The sequence below is a fragment of the Triplophysa dalaica genome, chromosome 4 (genome assembly GCF_015846415.1).
Source record: "Triplophysa dalaica isolate WHDGS20190420 chromosome 4, ASM1584641v1, whole genome shotgun sequence".
NCBI classification, from domain to species: domain Eukaryota; kingdom Metazoa; phylum Chordata; class Actinopteri; order Cypriniformes; family Nemacheilidae; genus Triplophysa; species Triplophysa dalaica.
The window spans coordinates 27,096,619-27,112,483 of record NC_079545.1 but is presented as its reverse complement, the minus strand read 5'-3'; positions in this window follow the sequence as shown (position 1 = coordinate 27,112,483).

Genomic DNA, 15,865 nt, shown 5'->3' with positions numbered 1-15,865 from the left:
AAATCTGCTGTACATGAATGTTTAATATAGAAAAAAGATCACAGTGGATGATTTCTTGAGGAAGATTGGCGTGGGGGGGCTCAGTCTCCTTCACTTAGCTGTCACGACGTCAGAAGATGAAAACGGTGCGTGCAGAAGCTCTTTGTTCAGGGCCGACATGAAATCAGAGTTCAGCAAGCAGAGCGACGCAAACGCTCAGATCAAACGCTCCTGTCACAATAGCGGGAAGAGAGTCCTTCACCACGCTGCGTGATGTCTGCTGTGAAGCTGTGAGCTCGTGATAAAAACCCTGAGACTCACGAGGGTCTGTAGGTCTGCAAATCCAGCGTCTGTGACCTCCGGCGTTAAGTGTTCGGATATGAGACCGAAGGAAGTTGAGTTTGTGTGTGGAGGGTCACCTTTGGCGCGAAATGGGTGTTGAAGAATTCTTCTGTTGTGCTTTGAGTCCTCAGACACGTGAAACAAAAAGCAACAACGACCTGAAACTCGACGTGGGTCAAACATCAATAATTCTCTTACATGCAATGTTTTGATCTGAAAACGTTTTGGTGAATCCACAAAACAGTTTTAAGTTTACAGGAGTTTTGTTAAATACTCATTACAGGACAATGGTTGCTGTTTCTATAACTAAAGGTAATGTTCCCTGGATCCTATTTATCAACCTTTAGTTAGTGTGTAATGTTGCTGTTAGAGCATCAATAATACCTGCAAATTGATAAAGCTCAACGTTCAATGCCAAGCAAGATATTGTCTTTGAAAGATCTCGCTTTTTAAGGACTACAGAGAATGGTGTGAATCGGACTACAGTCCTCTACTTCCCTAACGCTTCTGTTTTTAGTGTTAATATAACCGGTTTGACACCAATCGGTCCGGTGTCATATCCCTCACCATAGTAGAAAACAGGGAAGTCCTTGCCATAGTAGGGGAAAAACAAGATTTGCACATGCATTAGCAGACCTCCATTACACTTGTCAGCTCTGATAGATCCGTGTGTTTTTAACTGATGAAGTGAAGCTGACGGCATATAATACTCGGACCGACCAATCACAACAGCCTGAGAAGCGGAAGCTCGCTGATATGGTGTGGATGGGACAGCTTCAGACACACGCTGTAAGCGGGGAACCAATCACGACAGACTGGGTCAGCTTTACCAAAGCTGGGATTCCCGAAACTTTCGTATCAATACGTCATTCTTAAGAATACATCGCTACCACTCCTAACGTATAACTTAAAAATGACGGAGCGGTAAGAAGAAAAATAAATAAATCTATCATTCCATCTTAATCTAAGTATCTAATACAACATTCAAACTTTAGGCATTTGAAAAACCTTTTAAACTTCCCAACAAGGCTTTGCCAAACATGAAAACCGACACAAAAGTTCCTCTAGATAAAACATTTCATTTTTGTTGTGTCATTCATTGTTTTATTCTCATTAGCATCGCACACGTACGCATGACTACAATCACAACGACCATCCCAGGGGACAGGACACAGACGCTTCGTCCCCGCCGGTTTCCCCAGCCAAGCTGCGTCACTTGTGGAAAGAACCACCAAACAAACACACACAGAAAAATCACAAACAAAAGCGTAGGCCGAGTATTAAATAAATGAGCTTGTCCCTCATTGTGGGACTATAAAACCCATACAGTAATGACTAAAGCAGAGGTCAGAGCTGGTGCACAAGGAACTGAATGTGTGTTTCTGAATCGTATGATTGCTCTCTGAGGAATAAAGAGTTGTTAGTAACAGATCTCCTGTTTTCTGATGTGAACCAAGACCCAGTTCCCCCGATGGACCACACTGCACGTTGTGGGACCTTTGTTTGGACATGATTACAATCGAGACATTATGCCCAACAAACAAATTTGTAGCAGACATATCTGATGGAGCTGATATTAAACCGCAATTAATGTTCTGACAATCGAACATAAGAATGGAAATTCATGTGGAAAAAATTATACATTGAAACAGTTTACCACGCCCCAGAAAGAGATGTTATGTTGCTCTTTTGTAGCTCAGTTGTCTCAAATGTTTCTCTTTAAATTGCTAAAAAGAATTAAAATCAGAATCAAATGAGAGTGTAATAGCTGAAAATTAAAACTAGATCCCTCATTCAAGCTCTCCAGGCACATCGACGCGTCCGCCATCTCGTAACGGTCCACAGTAGAATGCCACAGCAAGGGGCAGAGCTGGATGGGATGAAAAATCGGCCCTGACATGTTTTGGCCCACATCGGCCCACCAACATTTGCATGGTTAAGTCCGTCGACCTGGGGTGGGGGAGCATGCATACGTGTCTTTTGCATTTGCGTTGCGTGCCTTCGCATTAATAAAAAGTCTGTCTGAGCGGCCAAACCGTCTGTTCCCAAATGATAGCGGCCCACCGGGAAAACGCCCAGAACGCCAGTCCGCCCCTGGCCATGGCTGTGCATTTTGCCGTAAAATTGGATACCCTTTCATTGTTGTTATGTTTTGCTGTAGGAAATATAATGTTGGAGTTTACACAACAACAAATATTTTCATAATCATACACAGTCCGTTTGCTCTTGAGTGTTAAGGGTTGCAACATGGTGGACGACCTACGTATAGCTGCCCATAGAAACAGATGCTAATGGGGCATCTAGTTTTGGTTGAAACACACGAAGAGTAGGAAGGTGAAAAATGAAGGTAGATCATTTATGTTTATGTAATTTTGATGAGAAATGTTTGAGTTCATATTGAGATCTTCAACAATATTGACTTTGGATGGCAGACTTGACCAATCTGAGCTCAGTTTGAGACACTGTTGAGACTTATAATTCAATTTAACAAGACTCATACGCATGAAGAATGAGTTCAGTTCACTCAAAGTTTAGATTTTGTTGTGACAGTCAGCTTTATCACGTTGACACATGTTGGAAAAACTTGATTCATCACAATGAATCTACAGAGGATCATCTATTGTTGTACATCTATTGTTCTCTGAGCACGTTGTTCAAATATCCTGTATATGATTTACATTACGTGCAAAGCATTCATTGTATGTGCGGTTACATACATCATAGGTCAAACTCAGAAATATCGGATCACATCATAACATCTATTGAGTGAGATCAAGTGTTTCGTCTGCACCAAATGTCTGATTTTCCGGTCATTACATAACATGCATCTTGATGTATATATCCGCTCTTTGATGGGAAAAATAGTTTTTTAAGAAGAGCAGAGAAACACATGACTTAGAAATATTTTGAATATTACAGGCCCTCAAAAAATGATATATTCTGTAAAAAATGTAGCAACATCCATCTTAACAACATTGCTATTGGTCAAAACATGTGAGATATGATGGAATAAAGCATTTGGATAGAAGTTGGACTGTGTTGAGATATCAGTCAGCAGTATTTACTGGACAGGTGCTGTATTGTACCTTACAGGTCTTGTGTCTCCTGTGAGAGGATCTCAGCAGGCTCGAGGGATAAACTCTGGCAGGACAAACTTCTGAAACGTGCCAAACCCAACAGAACCGCAGAGACTTCTCTGCCAAGACATTTTTATCCCTGATTTTCTACCATACAAACATACAATGATGTTTTTAAAGAAATCTGTCGTTTCAACATTAATTTAGAGATTAAACGTGTCATTTTTAGAATGTAAAAGCATTTTACAAATTTAACAACATCTTTGTGATGCGCGATTAATCGTGATAGATCCAAAAAAAAAAAAAACGATCGACAGCACTATTATTTTGCAAGGGATACTATACAATACTTATTGCATTGCAGAGCAAAAAAGATGAATCAGGTGAACTAAATCAAGAAATGATTAAAACGATTAGTTAAACCAAGAATTTTAAGTAAACCCTAAAAATAAAGCAGCATTATGGTAAAGTGATGGTATCGGATGATAATAACACAGTACTTTAATATGTACAGTAAAACTGCATACCATATGAATACAAATAAAAATATTCTGCCATTCGCTCTACTCTCAACATCAACATATGCTTTAGTATCAAACTTTTTTTCAGGCCATGTTTCACTTTGTTTTTATTTGTTTGTTTCCAATAACATTCTGTGACTTAGTAAATCTCCAAGCATACCGACCTCTAACCTATAGACTCCTGCCACCACCACCGTCACATGACTTCTCTCTCTATTTCCCTGCCAGGTCAAAATCAGGAAGAGGAAGATGGAGTCTGATTGTACAGCCAATGTTCTACGTGTCTCAGCATATGAGTACTGAGAGATGATGTTCACAGGTCAACAATCCACAGTTATCCGTTGATCTCACTACACAAGACAAAGCAAATGCTGTGTATTGTAAGTTAAAAAAGCATTGTTAGATGAAGTCCAGAGGGTCGTGCAGCTGGTATTAAAGGCTCTGGGAACATCAAGTGCTGGTTATTTGTGCAGCTGAGCGCTTGGCTCAAGGACATGAAAATATCTCACAGAGCTGTGAGATAAAAAAAAAGTGCAAATGTGAAAAAGATAAATAATACAAAGTAAATCAGAAAATAATTAATACAGTATATAGTAGTATAAAAACACTTCACAGGCACATCAGTTAAAACAGTCAAAACACACAAACACTCACACCATACGTTCTTTAAAGTTTTGCCTCCAGCTCTGTGGGAACCCCATCCATGATCGCACAATGCAGTACACACACACACACACTCTTCATTCAGTTCTTCAGGATGATACACTATGGACGTAACTTCATCTGAATGCACAGCATCACACGAAGAGGAAACAAGCTGTAGGAACTTGTTTTTGCTCTGAGAAGTTTGCTCGTTTAAAGCTCAGGAGACTGAATAGAGATCTTGTGTTTCATTTACAAGCATCAACTGTTGCGGTGAACATTAACATACTTGTCATTTGACTTGAGAACGGTATGAAATGCTGTTGAGATCTCTTCTGAATCTCTGAAAAACTTGAGCCAAACATTTCTTGTAGCAGATGTTTCTAGAAACTCCTTTATTTAAAGTCCCCGTGAAACCGGAAGTTGCGATCGGGTTTATTTCCCTATTCTGAAACATAATTTTGAATGAGAAAAAATAGTGGGCATGGCTTGCTCTCGGCATGATAAAAACAGCCGTAACATGTGGAAATGGAACTGGAAGCAGACTGACAGTTGAAGGGGAGGAGTTAACGGATGCTTGGCCCAAGCCAACTAACATGCGTCATTTAAGATGGAAAGTCAAATTTTAACTAGTGCTTTTGAGGGCACGTGAATTTTAAAAAGAGAATGACCCACATTGATCAACTATTTCATGAAGAAGGGAATTATCATTTTTAATTTCACTGGGACTTTAATCTTAGAGAAATAGGAGACATTAAAGAGAACTGCTTCCTCTAGGTGAATTTTTTTTGTATTTCTGCCCGCGGACAGAGGGATGTGGGTCCTTTTCTGTAAATGTGCACAGTGTTGCAGTCGAGAGTGTCAAATAATGTCGACAAGGTTTTCCATGAACTGAACAGAGCTCTTGTCATTTATCAGTGAGTCTCTTTGTTCGTGAAACAGGGACGTTTCTTTCGTTCTGTCTAAAGGTGGCAACATTAGATAAATTTATAACAAACACACAAACACACACACACAAAATCTCTAATTTGCATATGTCTGTTTAATCACACTGGCTTATTCATTATTCATGGTGGTGGCGACATGAATTATTCAACAGTCACATATCCACACAGAGGAAAGAGAATGTGAGGAGAATTTCATCTTCAGCACCCGCCTCTGAATGCCACAACATCATCATCATTCTGACTTTAATCCGCTCACATTTCTCTACAAGGAACCAAACATTCAAAAAGTCACCGTGAATTTAGAATAAGCACAAATCCATGATTTTCTTTTAAACTCAAGCAATTTTAGCAATTGTAAAAAAAAGTTTTAATAATTAATCGTTAATCTTATGGGACGGAAATGAACATTTTTATGTACAGAATATGTTCAATGTGCTTTATTTTACAAGAATCTGAAATTCTTCTGCTGTGGTGTCACTCATGAGATGAGATGAGACGAGCGTGAAGAGGCTGATAAATGTTGCGGAAAACATACTGCCAGAGTTACACTCAATTAGTTGTGCTTTCCGTCAAATGAGCTTCATTTGCATAAGCTTCCCACCCCAACACACACACATTACACCCACACACACACTGATGGGAAGGTAATGAGGTTGAAGCTGGTATGGGGGGCGACGTCCCACTCTCAAGCTGTTTTAAAATTCCACTGATGGGATGAGATGCAGAATCACTTACAGCTTTTGTTATACAGGGTTTTAAGTGATCTAGATATTTTACAAATATAATACAATAAGCCTATATAAAATGATATTTTTCATTTTACACGGTTTCTGATATATGAGGAGTTTGGTTCTGAAATGATAAATTAAAAAAAAACATGTTTTTATTTGTTATCATGTTTTTATTGTGTTAGTTAGCAGTATTTTGTACTGTGTGTTATTATGGCTTAAATCAAAACAAACAAACCTCAGTTTGATTGATATTATTGGAATGCACAATAAGAAAATATCTCATTGTATAAAGTTATATCATTTTGGAACCAAACTCTTCATATATACTGTATAGCCACGGTAAAAATTTCATTCTCTTTTCTACTCTTTAAAAAAAACGTTGTATATCTGTTTACTGTGGTTAACAGTAAACAGGCTACATGAGACCTACATGAGCTACATTTGTATTGCACTTTTTTATTGAAATGGTTTTAGTTGTTCTTATTGTCATGATTCTGCCATCATGTTATGCATATTCTTGGTCTAGGGGCAGAGTCATGGCATAGCCTTCGGTTTTGTGTGGAGGGAGAGATAGTTAAGCTAGCGGCCTTCTATACTCTCGTATACATCTCGTTTCCCTGTTACCATTCCATTGTTTCATCCCTGTCACCTGGTCCCGGTTAATCTGTAAATAGCTTTGGATAAAAGCATCTGCTTAATGACTAAATGTCATTAAATGATCATTTCCAAACGCATTGTGGTCATTTTAATGTAGTACCAGTATCTCTTGGATTTTAACAAAATCAAACCTCAACAGCAATTTGAATGACTGCATGATAAGACGCATACAAACAAGTTTCATTTTTGTTCTTTTCCTAAATAAAAACATGTAGAAATATGACCGTTGTATTGCTTAAAAGCGAATTTTAACTTGTTTACTTTGCAGTGTTTGAGGTTTAAAAAAATACAGCGCATCTTTTTCTGTTATTTCCACATGTTTCTCCAATTTTCATTTTCTACAAATAAATTTACAAACAAAAATCAACATTTTACCTAAACACATACCTCTCAATAGTTCTGAAGAATATCAGAATATCACTAACCATTTCAGATTGTAAAAACCATGTGATCCTATAAATAGTGAATACAATGAATGGACTGAATCACTGAAGCATTTATCCTGCGTTTGATCTCCTCATCACAATTCTGCATTTCACAGTTGAAAATGACTTTACTGCTCATGTAAAACAGCCATTCACAATCTATCATTTACATTTCTAAACATTTGTTTTGGGAAACGGTGTAAAAGCATTTTCTGCCTGCATAATAAAAATCTATCCAGCAGTGAAATATTTAAATTCTCTGGTCGCTCCAGATTTAAAACATAAACACAGATGCTTGAAATTGCGATTGTAGAAATTGCGTACGAGGAGGCGAGATGGAGAATAAACACACACACGCACACACACTTTTAAAAAGTCTGCCAATATGTACAGTGGGCTGCATCTCCATCCCTTCATTTTCATCATGTATGAGCATGAATACCACAGAGAGATTAAAATAAAACCATCTCAGGAAATCACATTCTGTCTGTGTGTGTGTATGATAAGGTTAAACTCTACAATATGAAGGACCAAATGTCCCCACAAATACTTATATTTACAAACACTTAACTTACAGACACTGACACTGCATGGCAACCATGAAACACTTACTAACCAGCTTCAACAACTTATCAGCACCTATTAACCAGCTCATAGACCATTCCCTTTCCAACAAAACACATTTTTCTCTGTCGTCGTCATTAAATATCCCTTCTGTTTTTTTATCCAAACATTTAAACCCTTCATCCTGAAATACAGAGGAATGTGCTGTTATGCCTTAAAGCTGTTTTACAAATATTCCTTTATCACACCCATTAACACACAATTATTGGACGCACAAATGTTATGTGGACTAAAGTTAACTTCCGGATACAAACCGTTCACGGCTGTCGCTTTCAGCGGAGCGTTGTGCTTTATTATTATAAGTAGCGTAGTAGAAGTAATTTACAATAACGCTAGGAAGAGAAAATACTGGTTTAACAGGCTTATTCTGATTTCCTCATCCACCAAATTATACTTATCAATGTTGTTTTTCTTATCAGCATTATCATTTAAAAAAATTCAGAAGAGGGTTAGAACAGAATTATATTTTCAATATGAGAAAAATTATATTTTCTACAACGCTAAAGACAGCAACTGCAGCAGCAACATCCCCAGCAGCCCGCTCAACATCAGCTGCTCCTTGTAAGTGATGTCAGCACACTTTGTTTTAAAGCAAATTGCCTACAATCTTACAATACAATATGTTACGATACAGTGGACACGTTTATTTTGAATAGTGACCATGTCCTACAAATAACTGTTGTTCTGTATAACAGAGAGGAAACCTTAAAGGGACAGTACACCCAAAAATAAAAATGAAATCATGATTTACTTACACTCAGATTGTTTTAAACCTGTATACATTTCTTTGTTCTGCTAATCACAAAGGACGATTGTGAGTGACCAAACAGATCTTATCCTCCATTGACTCCTATACTAATTGTTTTCCTTACCATGGGAGTAAATGGGGGATGCGATCTGTTTGGTTACTGACATTCTTCCAAATATGTGTTCAACAGAATAAAAACGTTTATACAGGTTTTGGAATAATCTGAGGGTGAGTAAGTGATGACACGAGTTTCATTTTTGGGTGAACATTCCCTTTTAGGTTTGGACAACTTAATTCACTTCAGTTTCTAATCCAAGACTTATCCAAGAATAATTTTGAACTCTTAAACATTGAAATGGTATTTTCTGTTTCTTTTTCAAAACGGCATCAAGGCATATGCTGCTGTATCAATACAGAATCAATTATATTGATACACGTCTCAGCAAGGAATTCATCAAAATATACAATATTGATGTTCTGAGAACAGCCTAAAAAAGCCTTAAAGCCTTGTTCCATGTGCCCCTTTTATACTTGGGCACCTGACTCAGGTCTCTGCACGCCCCTGTTTCACGTTGACTTTAGCATTTTCTAATATTCCATAATTAAAGAAAAATCACAGGTGCAATCTCAGTTGTTTCTCTTAAACTTTTTTAAAAAGTTGTCAAAAAAGAAGAGATGTCAACAATGTGTCAAACTGAGCTCAGATTTGTCAAGTCTGCAATCGAAAGTCAATATTATTGATAGCCATAGTATACAGATATTAACCACCGTATGTATCCACATTTGAATTCTTTTTTGACAAGAAAAAGTTGACAATGCCGTGTTTTTAGTAAAAAAAGGCATTTTATTTTTCCTAGCTTCATCCTGCTCGACCAATCACCTTCCTCAGATGTTGTTATGGAAATGAAAGGTCTCGCTACTCGCTTGTCATTGGTTAGCTGTGAAAAAGGTGCTTGACATAGGGCGCTTTGTCTTGTTAGAAAAGTTTAACTTTTTTCAACTTCAATTAGAGCTGCAGAAAAAGACACCGTCGTTTAAAAAATTTGCTCAGGTCGCAACACGGTTAACTCCATAGGATTATAATTTTAAACAGACGCTAGCAGCTTCAAAAAAGAAGTCAATTCTGAACATAGCCTAAAAGCCACAAAACCCTGAACAGAGAATGAAGATGCGTCTGTTGGCACAGCACAGGTGGCACTATAATGTCTTTAAGAGATTCATGTTTCCTGCGCTGTCATCACCTCACCTACGCACACAATCTGCCACCAGCTGGAGTCTCACCAGGCCGCCTGGCGTTCTGTCTCCCGAAGCTACGCTTGGGTGCATTTTCACAGTCTTTTTGTTAAACCGCAGGTAAAAAATCCTGCATATCCAGTGAGGCCGTTTCTCAATATGCGTCTTGTGTCCTCGTGTTCTCGCTCTACGTCATCAATAACGTCAAAGTCCGTTTCCAATACTCAAGAATACAAGAACAGAGAGAACCTGGATGTTCTCTATATCAAGGATGCATCGTATGAAGTCTTGCGTGCGTACGGAACCCCCTTGAAGTCCCAGAAGTCGCTGCGGCGCATCCATCCAAGTTTGTTCTTCTGAGGCAGCCTCGCAAGACCGCTCTCTGCGAGAACACAAGTCCGTTCTTTGCATTCTTGGAATTGAGAAACGAGTTTGATTGAAATGTGCTTAATGATCAGACCGATGAGTCAATGTGAATGTTGGCATTAAAGCATTCAAATCACTATAAAAGATCAAAACGGGAATTTAGCGTTTATTTATTTTTTATAATAAATAACATTTTAAATGCAGCAGGCAAAAGATCTTACAGGACTGAAGTCTCAGCGGGTTTCATAATAATTTTTCAATGACTCTCAGACGCAAGCGAGGATTTTGAGTTTGTTGACAGGCATCAAGGTGCATCAGACCTCATGTCTGATCTAATGTCATGTCAGAGACAGAAAACTGATCCAAGCATTTTCTCATTACACACTGTCATACAACATCAGTCAAACCCAAGACAAGACAATAAATGCGGAAACGGTACGCTGGCGATGCAGAACCGCAGTCAAGCACAACCGCCAAACATGCAGCACGGGATCGACAGACGAACGTCAAGAACATTACGATTTGAATTATGAAAGAAACTGAGTTTCCTCCCAGAAGATGCAGACAACGCCGAAAAATAGGCCAGATTTAGGGTGTAAATCAGACAACAGCAGACATCAGATATATATATTGCATTAAAATGCTTTCAAACAACTCCACTCCATCTGCAATGGCTGCAAAGGTGTTATAAGGTCTTTTGATAACATCTTGTTATGCCAAAGCCTGAATTGTTCATGATTTTCATGTCAAAATCTGACCTTCAGAGCTCAGTTTCCTTATAACAACTCTTCATTTTGTTAATCACGTTCAGATTTCATCATACAACACTTGTGCTTCCGGGAGAAACGATCTTGTTTCCTCCACAGAGGAATTAATACAAAAGCCATAAAACTTTGAGGTCTGAGATTGTCAAGCTGTGATTTTTTTTTCCTTCGGGACAGTTGAATGAGAGAAAGAAGCCAAACAAGGTGAGCGGTTGTTTTTGTACCCTGCAAGATCTGAAAATCCTACAATGTTAGAGAATAAGGTCAAAAACTATTAAAACGATCTTTCTGTGTTTGCAAGAGACACATTTTATCTGTTTTACGGCCGCGCTTCAAAAGGTCACAACCTGATGGGAACATTCTATAGAAATAACCTGCAAATCTAAACAAAAAAATCAATATTCATCTAAGATGTCCTATAAATTTAGATCTGGTTAACAGTTTATATGAAGCTGCTGACCATAAACAGATTATATATGACCAACTCACAGACATAAACCTGTGTAATAAACATGTCCAATCATAAATTTTATTTCACGGCATATTTCTAGATGTCTAAATTTGTCATTGTTTTAAACTCAATAGACTCTTGTGTAACGTTATGCTCTTTGTACAAAAAATTCTTGTCATTTTGGTGCGAAATGTTTATTTTCATAAAATACACAGATCACTTTAATATCTCAAGTCCTTCTCCTAGACATCAATGAGGTTAAACTGAAACTTTTGCTTTAGTCTTTAGTGCATCTCAGATCGATTTCTCCAATGAAAAAATCTCACAAATTAATAGTTTCCATCAGTTTCAGAAAATATGTCAACAATGTGTCAAACTGAGCTTGCATTTGTTAAGTCTGCAATGAAAAGTTTATATTATTGAAGATCTCATTATGAACTCAAACATTTCTCATCAATTTACCCAAATCCGGATTATTTTACCTCCACAATCTACATTCATTTACACCTCCTTATGTGTTTCAACATTTAGGGAAAGCTTCTGAGACTTTTGGTACTTTAATAAAACACAACAGAGAACTCCAACAAATCTCCTGAGCTATTATTGCAACCTCTAAGCAATAACATTTTCCTAAGCAAAATGTAACAACACCAAAATCATTTTTTCAACATTCAGAAAATAAAGGCTAGACGAAAAGACAAAAACGTGCATGTCTGAGGATGTACTGTAACTGGTCACGTAACATTATAATTAAGGTTTCAGGAGAGAAGCACATTTCCTGATTGTACTTCCTAACGCTGTTAGTCTCGCTGACTGAGTGAATGTGTTTGAATGCAAGTTTAATGAGGTTTTATAAGGATTACCTCCGATTGCATGAGAACACATTTACATAAAAGAGTCTGCAATGTGTCTTCAACATTCCACACGGATACATTATATTTTTGTGTAAATGAAAGCACGGCACTAATAAGACAGTCACTGTGTGAAAGACCACTGGAGAAGAAAGACTGTCAGAACAGACGTCACATTAGACAACATTCACGTCATCTTGGCCGTAGCTATAAGGGTAAAGGGTGTGAGATTAATTCTAGGGGTCAAAAACAATTCTATTAATACTGACATGAAGGGGCCCAGAGCAAAATTGATTCTGGGGGTCCTTCATTCCAAGCTTTGACCATTCATATAGACAGCGGTCAAAAAAGCTAAAGACGAGGGATGAATAACGAATGAGACTTTCATTAGCTCCGCTGGGAGACACAGGAAATTAATTTTGCATTTGTCCGACATGATTTCAACTGTTTATTTAGTATTTCAGAGGAGGTGACCTCAGGGAGAATCTGACATTCCTCTGAATGACCAACAGAGGGCTCTGCTCTGACATTCAAATATAATTCATTAAAAATCATTGTTTACTCATTATAAATATGCTGTAATGTACTCTCCCTTGTGTCATTTAACCTTCTTTCTTCCAAGGAACACAAATAGAAAAGTCATGAAAAACATATCCATTAAATGGATGGCAAATGAAGCCTACTGTCATTCACTTCAACTAAGAAACATATGCAGGTCGAAAATTATATAAGTGATGAAATAAATGATTCCCTCATCTAAATGAACTTTTAACACTATCTCAAAGATATTTTTATAGACACAACTCTGTCTAAAATGATATATTATAAATACTCTTTAGGCCACAAACATATAAATTATCTCAAAGCTGTTTCTCTGCATAATGGATTGTGCATCGGTAAATTATTTGCATACATGCACAGATTGGAAAAGAGTTCTAAGTTTGGTGTGATTCATTTAACTATCAAAGGGCTATAATATAAAGTATAAATTCGATCATTAGCTATGAAAGTGGTTTGGCAGCAGTTTTTGTGTTAAGGGAACCTTTTGCAGGAATCATCTTGTTTGAGTGAAGCTGCAGTAACACAAGATAACCGCCAGGAGCGCTGTAGGTCTCATAATGACGATGATGGCATGTTGACTAGTGAAATATTAACACGAAATTACAACATTCAAATCATTTCTTTTTTTTAAATAAGTTGGCACGCTTGTGTAAACGTGCGTGTATTTTTTTAAACAATGTCCAAGCATTTGTGTGTGTTATAATTAATGAAAGTTTTGTCATGATCTGATCGAATGAGGAGAAACATGGTGCGTGTCTCCCCCTGGCGGTGAAACTTTCTCTCTTGCCTCTTTGCCTATGAACTTAAAACAGTATGTAGGTTTTTACTTGTTTTAAATTTATTATTTACTTACCTTTCAAACTCTTAACTTTAGGCAAGGCAAGACAAGGCAAGTTTATTTCTATAGCACATTTCATACACAAGGGCAATTCAAAGTGCTTTACATAAAATGGTTGACAGAAAGAAATAAGTATTTTTAAAATGCAAATGATTTAAGATCACAAATACTTTAGATTTTAAGAAACAATAAAACAGCAATAAAATTGATTAAAATGTGAGTGTATATACATAAAAAGAATAAGAGAAAAATAAAATAAATTATAAATAGAAGTGCAGTTGATGTAAACCAGTACAGTGCTCAGGTTGTGAATGCACTGCTGAACAAGTGTGTTTTTAATCTGGATTTAAAAGAAGCTGTTGTTGATGAACATCTGATGTCTTCTGGAAGCAGATTCCAGCTACGGGTGGCGTAGCGGCTAAACGCTGACTCGCCTTGTGTTGAGTGAACCCTTGTTATCTAACTGACTTGATCCTGATGATCTGAGAAGTCTGTTGGGTTTATATTCAATGAGCATATCTGAGATGTATTTAGGTCCTAGACCATTAAGTGATTTATAGACAATTGATAATACTTTGAAGTTGATTCTAGAAGTAACTGGTAACCAGTGTAAGGACCTGAGGATTGGAGTGATATGCTCAGATTTTTGGGTTCTGGTCAGAATCCTGGCAGCAGCGTTCTGTATGAGCTGCAGCTGTCTGATGGTCTTTTTGGGAAGACCTGTAAGGAGTCCATTACAGTAATCCACCCTGCTGGTGACGAAAGCATGAAATAGTTTCTCTAAATCTCGGTTTGAGACAAAACATCTGATTCTGGCTATGTTTCTGAGATGGTAGTAAGCTGATCTGCTTATTGCTTTGACATGACTGATGAAACTAAGGTCAGAATCTAACATGACACCAAGATTTTTTACCTTACTTTGTGTCTTTAGACCTCTTAAGTCAAGGTATATGTTAACCTTGTTAGTGTCATCCTTGTCACTAAAAACAATGAGTTAAGTTTTGTTTTTATTTAACCGAAGGAAGTTTTGACACATCCAGCTGTTAATTTCATCAATGCACTGGCAAAGAGAGTCAATAGGCCTGTAGTCATTGGGTGAGAGGGCTAGATAGATCTGAGTGTCATCTGCATTGCTGTGGTAGGCAATTTGGTACTTTTTTCTTTAGCTTAAATCCTGTTGAAATCTCGTCACTGATGCGGCGACGTCAGGGCAGCTGAATTGATTAATAAATAATTATTCGCTATATAATAAGAAATAATGGTAAAGATGCAACAATATTAAAGCCTACTTATTGCGATGCTATAAGCATAAGTTGCAAGTAAAATCAGGGTTGAAATTCTTTTAAAAGAACAAAAACAATCCGTTAATACCAATGCTTCATCCTTAATTAAATAAATACATTTAATATGATATATTATTTGACAGAGGTAAAAACTTTATTTTAGCCACGGTTTAAAAAAATGCACAACAACATAGGCCTACGATTTTAAACAAACAAAACAAAATAAAAACAAGTCCTCACGTCGCTACTTTAAACTTTGTAACCTGAAAACGTTTTGCGCGTGAGTTACATTGTCAAACCAGTTGAGATAGCCTGTTCTTGTTAACATAAATCTTTCTCAGGAAGGCTAGCTAAAGGAAATACATAACAATCCACACATTACCAAGCGTCTTCTAACTTGATCTGACCCGACATCAGAGATTAAATCACTGAACAGTTCGCGGTTTCCGACATGGAGGACATTTAGGTTTCTCTGCATTATCACACCCATCATCGACTGTTTCACGATCTGATCGGCCAACTATGTTTTTTTGTCCTGAGGAGACCGAACACCTTGCAATGTTTGAATAAAAAATGTGGGTAGCCTAATAAAAAACATAAGTTGTCAACAAAAACATAATTATTTTAGAATAACAAGCGACTACAACTGTTTATTGAGCTGTCTTTGATCTACCACAAGGTGTCAATACAACATTTCTTTTCTACACATTGCCTATTAGGGAACGTTGGGGAAAAATCTAACTTTTAGCATCTTCAGCGAAGTGATTTTATTCTACAATAAAAATGCAGAAATAATAGATATTTTATCATGCAGATTCTTGAGGT